Source organism: Dermacentor variabilis, chromosome 9 (assembly GCF_050947875.1).
Source record: "Dermacentor variabilis isolate Ectoservices chromosome 9, ASM5094787v1, whole genome shotgun sequence".
In the NCBI taxonomy this organism is placed as follows: Eukaryota; Metazoa; Arthropoda; class Arachnida; order Ixodida; family Ixodidae; genus Dermacentor; species Dermacentor variabilis.
In genome coordinates this window covers 133,158,022-133,170,150 of record NC_134576.1, presented here as the reverse complement: position 1 = coordinate 133,170,150, position 12,129 = coordinate 133,158,022, and positions in this window count along the sequence as shown.

The window sequence follows — 12,129 nt, the reverse complement described above, 5'->3', positions numbered from 1 at the left end:
CGTGTCGCAGGCGAAACGCAACACTACTAGATGGTTCGATTGGTCTTTCGCCCATATACCCAGGTAGGACGATCGATTTGCACTTCAGAATCGCTTCGGACCTCCACCAGAGTTTCCTCTGGCCTCGTCCTGCCCGGGCATAGTTCACCATCTTTCGGGTGCCAACGTGTGCGTTCTCGCTCCGCCCCGGCGACGAGTGAGCGCCTGGGACGGGCCGTTGCTGCTCCCTTTTTCGGACTCCTGTGCGGTCCGGGATCGCAACGCAGCCCGCAAAGGGCCTTCACGTTTCCCCTTTGGGTCCGAAACCAAACGCCAGGGGTTCCGCGGAGGCAAAAATATGACGTTGGCCAGCATTATAGTTGGATCCCAGGCATTCTGTTCACTGACACGCACGTCCATGCTGAGCCACTCATCCACGTCAACACTGTTTGGCCCGGAAAAGGTCGCGGGATCACAGGGCTGTGAGAGGTGATAAACTGGGTAGCGTGCGCAGGCGTATAGCTGGCGGCGACCTGGCGGCATGGCGGCACTGATTTGGGTTAGCGCCCACTGCGAAGCTCCGTCGTGAGAAGAAATAAATGTTACGTGGAAACACAGGAGGAAAGCTATTTAATAGGTGTAGTTAGAAGGGGTAGCAAGCGCTGGCCAACACGGAAGCCAGCCAACGTTAAGCATATGCTTGACGACGACGTGCAATATGGCAAGTCGTCTTCCTCAGAATAACCAGAGGACGCTTATGGGTGCGTCCCACTAAATCCAAAGGTCGACATCATCATATTCGAGTAGCAATATATATAACAGAAAAAAGAGGAAAAGAAAAGATGAAAGCAGCTATCACGCGCTGTGGGAATGGGTTTTGTGCAAAGCACTTCAAAAATGTTCCCGGCTATCTTGCATCATTTGCGTTGGCACACGCCACCATCCCGACCACTACAAAAAAAAAAAAAAAGAACACGCGACTTTCTTTACACTTTTCTGCTAGCGCGCGGAGTGGGCAGGGCCTCTCAGTCTCTTTTTCCTTCCTCCTTGACCGATAGTGTCTCTCATATAGGTTAATTGCTTAAGCTAAGGCCGTCCTAATCCGTCAGCCTGTGTGTGTTGTCGAACAAACCGCGTTACGTTTCAGTTTAATGAAACAAGCCCATGTGCTTGTACGCCTCTACGTTCGTCTACGTGCTTATGCTATACGCGTGTTGGGCGTATAGGTGCAGGAAGCGAACATTTTGACACTCCGTAAAAGTTGAAGCACTCATAGCACAATTGCCCCTGTTCCTTTAAAGAGGATGTGCTCGATCGAAGGGCAAACAAAGAGGCATATTAATTAAGAAAGGCTGAACAGAGCAAAACGATTTTTTTATGAGAAAGATCACGATGACGCACACCACGTGCCCCGTCACTGTTATATATATATATATATATATATATATATATATATATATATATATATATATATATATATATATATATGCGCCGCTCGCTCACAAAAGGCGGACGTGTCCTTGTACGGCTTCGCACAAGTTCGATTTCATTCGATCTGTTTGCAGACGCCAAACTCCCATCGACTACACTTTTTCGTTTCTTATTTTGGGCTTCCGCCTTGAAGGACAACCGAACATTGTGAATACTCAGATCGAAGGCTTACAGCAAATGTGTGCAGGGGCGAGCAAGTGCGAGCAGCTTCCAGAAAGCGCTCCTGCATTCCTGTATATATCTTCCTCACAGCGAAGTACGAGGTGCATCGCGAAAGTTCGTGCAGCAAGCTAAAAAAAATGTTCGGCAGCATGTTACACTCGTGCAACACGTGAAGGCGAAAGCCTGCTGCACACTTGGCAATGCATTACACGATCGGAGAGGTCAGACTTCTTGCTAGACATAACGACGTAGCGTGACGTAGTGGGACGTAGTACACGTTTGGCAAGGCATCGTGTACGAGCTTCGGCCTATTCTCTACGTTGCCGTCTCGCATCGTCGCGTTGCTGCTTTCGCAGTTCGGCTTCTTTCCGCTCGCTTTCGACGCTTAGCTGCGGCTTCGCGCGCTCGTATAGCGGGCTCATGACTCGCGCCAAAGACGTTTCTCTTCGACTTTGCGCTGCATCCTCTCAGCCGGGGAAACCAGCGCTCGCGGTCGAACGCTTTGCCATGGTGAATGCCTTTCTCTGTGACCTTGCTGCCGCCACTTCGCACCCTCGAGCATCCTCTACCGTAGCGTACGTGCTAGCGGGGTATGCAATTCTTTATTGATGGTTCTGATGCTTGTTATGAGATTATTTATTTATTTATTTATTTATTTAATACATACTGCTAGCCTTACATATAAGGCTGTAGCAGGGTCGGGACACAAATACAACTGTGAAAGTGGTATCAAAAGTGGTTTATTGAAACGTGTGCTGTTTTGCATGTTGTATGCTTACGGGGGTATGAGCAATTGCTGATGATATTTTTGTACCACTCGACTAGACGCCGCATTTTGTTAGGTATGCATTATGAAACATCGTTGCAGCGCACGATTGAACACGGACGAGAAGAGAAAGACAACACGAACGGCGGTCTTCAACTGAATTTTATTCATGGAAAACAGGGCTTTATATACAGAGGGGGCGGGGGGGTGGGGATTGCTAGTGCGCAGGACCACCCAAAAATATTTCCTTGGTCCAGGCAACAGTCATCAGAAGCGTCGAACCCAAAAGAAGAAAGGAATAAAGGCAAAAAGTGAAAAAAGGTGAAAAAACCTTTCTTTAAATCTCTTTTCTTCCCCTCTTTTTCAGCTCACTCAGTACAATCTTGCTCATCTCCCGCCCTACCTAGCTGATTCGACACACACGTTTGCCCTGAGATAATCAAGCTCTTGTTTCCCGAGTACAACAGAAGGAACACTGACGCAGTAATCGTTTTCATTAGAGATACAAAAGGCTTCAAAAATTTCCCGGTTTTTCTGAGTGCTGAATTTGCGCAACACACGTATTCGTTCGAAAAACGCCTTGCATGCTGGCTTGTGCGAGCAACGGCGAATGTGGTCGGCTAAGTGACCAGCGCCACTTAGTGAAGTAAGCTTCCTGCGATGCTCTAGCAGGCGTTCATTCAGACAGCGCCCGGTTTGGCCAATATAACATTTCCCACAGGCGAGGGAAATACTATACACAACACCAACGTCACATTCAACGAGGGCTTTGGTGCACTTTATTTTGCAGGCTGGCTTCTTCTGAGATTCGTTTACTAGGCGACACATTCGTCCCAGCTTTTCTGGTGCTGAAAACACAACACGCACCCCGCACCTTTCGCCAACCTTCTTGAGGCGGTGAGAAACCTGATGCCAATAGGGCACTACGACTGGGCGCTGTTGCGGGCGTGCGTCTTTTTTCAGTCTGCGCCTCCCACCAACCTTTACTTCGCGAATCTGGCTCTCTACCACCGAGGCCACGATTTCTCCGTGGAACCCAGCCTTCTCCAGACGCCTTAGCTGGGCGTCGACGCTGTCACGAACTTGATGTTCGCAGGACTTCTCTAGTAGAGCGGATGCAGTTTTTTGCTATAGCTCTTTTTACGAGCTTGGAGTGGGCCGATTGATAATTAGGAATTTGTTTTTTTCGACCGTGGCTTGTACTGCCAGCACACGCGCGCTCCGTGAAGAAAGCACACGCGCGCTCTGAAATGAAACGATGAAAACGATTACTCTAATGCTCCAATGAAAACGATTAGTGTTTCAGTGCTCCTTCTGTTGTACTCGGGAAAAAAGAACTCGTTTATCTCAGGGCAAACGTGTGTGTCGAATCAGCTAGGTAGGGCGGGAGATGAGCAAGATTGTACTGAGTGAGCTGAAAAAGAGGGGAAGAAAAGCGAAAGAAAGGTTTTTTTCACCTTTCTTTCGCCTTTTGTTTTTATTCCTTTCTTCTTTTGGTTTCGACGCTTCTGATGACTGTTGCCTAGACCAAGGAAATATTTTTGGGTGGTCCTGCGCACTAGCAGTCGCCCCCCCTCCCCCTGTGTACATAAAGCCCTGTTTTCCATGAATAAAATTCAGTTGAAGTCCGGCGTTCGTGATGTCTTTCTCTTCTCGTCCGTGTTCGATTGTGCGCTGGAACGATGTTTCATAACGCTAATCACAACCAACTAGCCCAGCTGTCCATACTTAGTTTTTTAGGTATGCACCATTGCAACGAACCACTTAAGGCTTTCGCCTTAAAAAAGATTATTTAACAAACTTTCAGACACATCAATGTGACCACCTAAAAATGCCGCAGATCCAACGTGCCCTGTTGGAATATGTATGCAGCGAAGCTTACGAGGCAGTGCTTACGCGCACCTCGTCATCTGCAGCTCAAGGGTGCCCCGAACGAGGAGCTCTGCAATGCAACGCACATTGGAACGCAACCAACGTTATGGGATTTGAAAGCGACAAGCTTGCTTTCTGCGCCATTTGTTTGTGGGTACGCGACCTCCCCTCGAAGGCGCAGATGCGGCCGTCCACGTGGCTGCCAGGCGGCGCAACGCATGCGCAACGTGAGGTCATCTCCACCAGTGTCCTCTCCCCCGGCTCAACGCGACTCCCTCGGCATCTCCAGCAGCGCCAAACGAACAGCACGCGCAGGCCGGCTTTCCCCCTCTACATTCCACTGCTGCGGGCGAAGTTGCGTGAGCTATCGCTCACAGATGGCGCCACCGTCCCGCAGCCAACACAAGCAGGCTAGTTGACTATTCGTCACCGCCCCGTGTGAGATGGGATGCCATTAAATCATCACCATCATTGTTGAGGGTGAGCTTTTCGGCGATAACGTACGAGCAGCAGCTATGGTCAGGAAAGTCTAGGACGGTTCGCAAAGAAAATTTTGCTTTAATAATCTTCGTTAGACACAATACACCGATTCCGCCTCTTCTTCCATTACTGGGAGCACCCTTGGAAGTCCTCTTCTGTTAAGCGCCTCAGATGCGATGCCATTTCGTTTTTGAATTGTGGTCGTCATATCCCCGAAATACCGCCCCAGAAGCATCAGATCCCCCCCCCTTCCCATTTGGGGAACAAAAAAAAATTTAAATAAAGCTCACGGGCTAAATACAGCGAGTAGGGAGGGTGTTCCAGCCCAGTGATGGAATCGCGTGCGAAAACTCGCGCTATTAATGCAGAGTGAGCAGGGGCATTATCGCGGTGCACAATCGAGCGTCCCGCTTTCGACAAATTTGTTCGCACGCGGCGCACACTATATCTTTAAGACGGTTCAGGACCACCACGCCGAAAGCTACGTTGAGTTTAACCTTCAGTAAAAAATTCCATGTAAGAAAAAAGGAACGTGAGCAACGTATGTTTTACATTTTCCCCTTTAGTTTTACTGTTCTTGTTTTCTTTTTTCTTGGGGGGAGGGCTCCTGACTCATCTCTGTTAGACTTCAGCATAATGCCGCAATCGTAAATGCAACTTTATTAATTTTCAGCTCAGTGCATGAACATTTGAGAAGGACCTCGCCCAGCTCGGCCACACTATCGTTTTTCATGGGACGTACTCTCGGATGATCACTTTCGATGATGGTTTTTACTTACGCGAGATTTCGCTAGAACTGACGCTGGACGCATGCTCGCAAGGCTCGGGCAAACGTAAGAAAGATTCTCGTTGGTTGACTCTCGCGAAAGTGATACCATTGCCGAAATTGATCGCCCGAGAATACGACCCAAGTTGGTTCTGTTCCGTATGCGTCCGACCTTACATTCGGGATCGAAATTCTACGTAATCGCTACCGAGTTTAAAAGGATTTGAAAAGGAGTGTACCTGCAAAACGCATTAAAAATCGACAAGGTGTCGCACAGCCCAAAGGGAAGGAGACAAAGCAAGAACGACACGACAACGCCGTTACCCAGCCTATCTAAATGTCATTTTCCTGTTTCTTCTTTTTTTTTTTTCGAGTAATGAAACCAAACGGTTGTGAGTCAGCGCGCCGTCCTCAGTCGTTCATAGTTCCTCGTCCAGAGGACATATTCTCGGACGATCACTTTCGGCGACGATACTATCGCCTTCGCGTGACACAGCGCTCAACCAGCCAATAAGCGCGCATTTAAAGTGATGTCGCCCAAAGCGATCGTCCGAGAATACGGCCCTTGTGGCTGTTTAAGCGCAATTCACACGACGGGGCGGATTGCCGATTCAGTCAACAGTGAGCATGACGTAACTCAGTACTGTCAAATCACGCCACAAACGAAAACAGGTGCAGACGAGCTGCGATAGTGGCGCGATTTGTTGCAGATCTGAAACGTCACGGTCGTCTGCGGACCGAATCGGTGACCCGTCGTGCGAGTCCGGTTTCACCCACACGTTTACAGAGTTATGCAACAAGCGGTCCACGTTACGTACCGTCCTGGAGTTTACTTCTGCTACTTTTGAACAAAACAGGACCTTCAACTACGCGTCTTTAACGATTGTAAAATGCCGCGTGGCAGCGCAATCAAGAACCAAAGAAAAGAAGAAGAGAAAATGGCAGCTTCTGGCACCAAGTTACAAAACCCGTTTAAGCTCTGTAAAGCATGCACCGCAGAACGCACGCTTGTACTGCGGCGTAGTGACTGAAAGTACTTGTATAAGTTTATATACGTGTTCTGTGCCTGTATCGCCGCCTTGCCTTTAAGGAGACCCTAAATTGCCACGCTCAGGCAGTTTAGGTCTGGTAAAGTATCCTTTTAAAATTATATGCTTGTTCATTTAATAATTCCCTTTTATTGATTTCGCACCCAAGTCTCAGCGCCGGTGCGTTAGTGCGACGCAATGAATTTCAAAGTATTTTTCTTGCATTTGAGCGATGGTGGCGTAGGAAAAGTTCTCGAGTCTTACTAGGTGGACCTTCGTACAACATCTAGAACTAGCATCTAGAACTTCTAGCACAGCAACTAGAATATAATGACCTAGAGTGTTTCATCTCACAAGTCGTTTGAAGCACTGCCGGAGATACGAGGCGTACACGGGCAACAATAGCCTTGCGCAACGGAATATAGTTCAGGGCGTAACTGCCTGAATAATGAGCACGGTTAGAGAGCTTTGTTTTTGAGTGTTACATAACACGTTACAGCGATACGTTTCCGTGTTATAACATCTGCGCATGCACGCCGTTTCCCGCGAATTCATCACCCGCTGAGCAAATGACGCGGCGCGGATGAACACATTTCCAGGTGCATTCGGCCTTCCTATTATTGGCTAAGAAGTCCTACCCTACAGCTTCCACAATGCAGCATGGCGTCGTCGCCACTCCGCATTCGTTTTTTAAGCGAAACCTTTGCTAACCTCGTGGAGCAGATTTTCGCCGTCGCCGCGAATTCGACCTTCATTTGACCGCCGCTGCGCCGTACCCTTGGCAACGCATCACGTGGCTCGCCGCGCCACGCTCCGCCGCCGCGTCGAATACAACTCAAGTCTGCAGTGAAGCCCCGCCCACGCCCTCATAACCGCCAGCTACTGTTTCTCCGCGAGGCTGCAAATAGTTCCTACTTCAAACTTTCCGCTACCTAAATAAGGCGGTAACCAAAAAAAATAAATAAATAAGCGCATATTTTTTTTACGTTTTCACTCGTCTTTTAAAGTGGAACGGTGAAAACCGAATTCTTTATTGAACTGAAATAAAACTTTTGCTTCGCTGCGACTACCTATTGTCAAGTTTCACTTCAGTTGGCAGTGAAGTTGCATGAGTAAAATGGGGAAAGCAGTAAAATTAACTGTACCGCGGACTTTTTAAAAGTGAAATGCCTTTTAAAAGTGAAAAGTGACTCCATACACTTTGTCCATGTCTGTTGCACACCTCATCGCTTCCGCCGATGAAAAGACTCTTCAAGAACAGCAAACGCTCCGGAAGTATGAAGTACGACGCATATTGAAATGGTCGCATGACGACGATTTGCCACTGTTTTAAAAGATTGCGACAGCATATTAGCTCACTTTGGGCCGTTCCTAGCCACTTCTGAAATGCAGAAAACATTGATCAGCTGATGCAGGTAACACAAATGACTACATAAGTTAGAACGGAGAAATAATAGCACATTGGCTATTAACAGCCTTAAGCTGCACTGAATTATGTAAAGGAAAACAGTTTAAGTGTGATAGTTCACTGTACAACAAATACACGCCTGGTTTTAGCTTTGTTTCTTGTCTCAAATTTATTGTCGGTGCTTTCTCTCTGCAGCCACATTAGCCGTACGTTACTTCAAACTCGCAATTCCATGACAGCTATGAATGCTTCATCATGCCATATGAACAGTGATGGCTTACACAAAATTTCAAATGCAGCCTCCGAGTGAAGACAGGTGCTCCAAAGGAAAGTTTCATATGCTCGGAACGACAAAAATGGAAAACGATCCAGACCATATAAGTTACTACACATTTCTCTGTGACAACACTACAAGCGACACAGCTGTCTTGACAGTCACGTGGTATAGCGCAGCGCAGAAACCATTCAGTAAAAACAGAAGAAAGGCCAACTGACGGTTGAGCCATCTTACTTGAAATAATTTTTTTAAAATAAATTGCACTCGTTCAACCAAAAAAATACATGCAAAAGTAATTTAAAGTTCACCATGATTTGCGGATGGGCTTTTTGCATTTCACACACGAACATTAAAATTGCCAGTTTCATTCATCTGATGTGTAAAAGTAATCATTCTTTTGCACTCGAAATAGCATGCAGCGACCGTCAGATTTTTCAACCGCTTTAAGTGTTCGATTTTCATGAAATGTTGCCCATTGTACAAAAGAGAGCTCAGCTGCAGGCGGCTGTTACCTTCGGCGACTGCACTTGTTTGCTGCCTGGCGTTGGTGTTATTTGCATTGCCTTCATGTCTTATAGTGGAGCGGACACACTCTCTCGAGCTAAATGATCGGCCCATTAGCAGTTTCTTTCCCCGATTTGGAAGGTCAACGTACGGTGTTGAGGCCACTTTCATACGATATTTTTGTGGTTTCGCTTATTTTACGTCTGTAGTCGCAGCCCGCGATACGCGATCATGTTTAACTACAGTACATAGTGTTGATTACAGTATCGCAACCGCATATCGAGCCGGTAACAGAATTATGTTGCAGCAGAACTGCTTGTTGGCCTAGTTGGTGCTTGCTAAAAGACATGTTTTTTGCCGCAATTGAACACTCACAAAAAGGACGACACATAAAGACAACACGGGCGGTTGTCTTTATGCGTCTTCCTTTTGTGAGTGTTCAATTGCGGCAAAAAACATGTCTTTTAAAAGAATTACACAGCTCCCTACCATCGTATCCTGAAAGACAGTACCACATTCAAATTCCAAAGAGGCAAAGGGGAAAAAAATGCTGCTAAAGAATCTATAAAAAAAAAAAAACTCAATCTGCAACAGGCTCCGTCAACAACTGCATGAACGCGACAATCCGATGATTGATGTAACATGATTTCCTGCGAAGTAGGAACCCTTCAATCATATAAGAAAATCACTTACCGAAACGAATTAAAGCGGCGTTTGCCGTTCTGGCAAACACGATCCGAAGTTCTCGACTCGAAAACTCGTATCACCCGCCCTCCCCGTATTAAAGCAAGCGAAAGAACGAATTAACCGCCGCTACCGATCGAAAGTTTCAAAATCGGCAAAAAGAGCGCGAAGCGGCATCGTAACGGCACCGTTGCATGTGGCGCGGCATGACTGGCGTGGCGCTTAGATGAAGCTCTCTACCTTTTTTTCATGCTTACCTATCTTCACTTTTAAAAAACTTTAATGCACAGTTACGTTTTTTAACGGCATATATTTTATTTTTACTCTCTCCCTCTCTTTATATTGATTTTAAATTACGCGCCCACTTTGTGGTCTGCAAGTCGCAGCTTGCTATCGATGTGGCGCCAGATTTGAACCACAGAGCACAGAACGGGCGTATGAAATCTACGAATCGCTTTCCGCGCACTTCATTTGTGATGCTGATTATGCCGCAAGGGGTTTAATATGTCCCGTCAACGCAACTATTCCTTATCGACGCCACTATCCCCTCAACTTTGACGAACCATGCCGGCAACTTCCACGCTCACAAAATTGACCATGCTGCCCCCTCCCCCCAATTCGTTGTGGCTTCCCTGGATTATGCCTTCGAAATTTTGATAATTTTTCCAGAAAATTGTCTTCACAATGGCTAGAAGTGCATGGCTTGGAGACATCAAGTGCGAGCCATATTGAAGGTGTCTAAATTATAGCTTGGCATACTACCGCTATAAGTAGCTTTTAGGGCGAAGCCAGTGGCGTAGCTAGGTCGTCTGGCACACGGGGCCCATAGGTCTTCTGTCGCCCCCTCACCCTCCCCGCCCCCCGGCTGTCGTCGAGGAAGGCGAGGATATCAATAAGTTCCGGGTGTCTTCAGACGTATATGACGCCCCCCCACTGGTCCCTTGCACCCGGGGCCCGCGGCCCACCCCTGTTGCTACGCCACTGGGCGAAGCTGCGCAATTTTCTTTCCTTCTTTTTCGAGGCAATTGGATTTACCAAGCTCCATAGAGTTTCTCACTATAACACCTAGAGGGTAATCTGGCGCCACCGTCTATGGAAGTTTCTTAAGGGGGCACCGTGCCGTCATGGGAATGACGGTATATGTGTCTGCGAGGCTCGTGTTGGCTGGTGTTGTAAGAGGCTTCGTCTAAAACGTGGATATGGCTACGCAAATAACGCGTTCTCAAAGTAAAATCTTCATAAAATGTTTCCGTTCACGCATATTACATCTTTACTCACCCACAATGCATGACCAAGCGAAGAAAAGCAAGAACAGACGACCAACTGTTTCAAAGCGAGCGCGAACCTTGTCGTCTGTCCTCCAACTTTAGCGGCCCGCTGATACTTTTTACGTAACATGTAATCGTACACACAATAACAAGTTTTCATAGTTAAACAAAACATGTTTTCGCGTAATAATAATGATAAAACAGCTTTTCACGTGCTGTTCTAGTAGAAAATGAATCATTGTGACAGACGGAACTGTACTTGCCAAGCGCGTCTTCAAGGTGTCCTGTCTCTACGAAAACGATGCCAATCCGAATCCACAATATACCGGCATTCCCATGCATACCACAGCGCAGCAGCGCCAGATTTCCCTCTAGGTAATGTAGTGAGAAACTCTATGCCAAGCTCTAAGCGGAGTGAGAGTACGAAAGGGTGCGAAACTACGAGCGGATGGCATCGCTACGAAATCGCATTCCTGCTCTTCTGATCGTGCAGGTTTACAAGGACCCTAGTATCAAGCAAATAATGTCAGCGGTTAAGCACGCGATTTACAAAATGCTTCTTAAGTGGCACCCTCAACATATATGCTAAACTATGTCAGTGACGGAAGGGGCAATTGGTCTTTTGGAGCAGCTTTCGCGGAGCAGGAAAAATCGCTGTTTGAGGCAATAACTTACTGCTCTGGTGCAATGAGGAAGTTCTGTATAAATTAGTATGTTCAGACTCATTGCATTAAACATGTTATACTAAGACAAGTATTTTTTCAACCTGTTCCATTTTATTATTATATAAGATGAAGATAAGCACAAACTTAATCCTAAGTCACAGTGAATAGTGCATATCAATGAAGCGATAGCACCTCCGGCGCTCCCCCCCCCCCCCCAACGCTGTCCTTGGCATCGTTATTCATTTAGTCTGGTAAACACATTACTTGTTACAGCATTTAATCTGCTAAACAAGTTGCTAGACACAGCGTAAGGTCTTCTAGGCTGTTCCAAGCAAGGCACTGGCACACTATCTGTTCGGTGCTCATGCAATGCTAATAAAGAATTGGGTGGCTGTACTACACCCACATGATATATCTCTACAATTGATATTACTAGCTGAGCAAGTAGGTAGTTGATCAGAAGCACACACAACTGAGCAGCTCAAGTCCAGATGGAACAGAAACAATGATACTATTTCAATTGTCCTCGCATGTGTAGGTTGTATAGCATCTGTGTTGTGCAACTTGTACATCCGTGACTACTTCTGCGTCCAGTTTCAATTTCTTTTTTCATCTCGGCACTGCCTAGTCGCAATAAAATGCACCTTACACACTTGTCAATAAGCAACTGCAAGAAAGGCATGTCGCGCAGCTGTGCCCTCACAATCATGCATCACCATTATTACATAGTTATTATTGCGATAGCAATTATATGGACACTCCAGACGAATTTTGGAGTC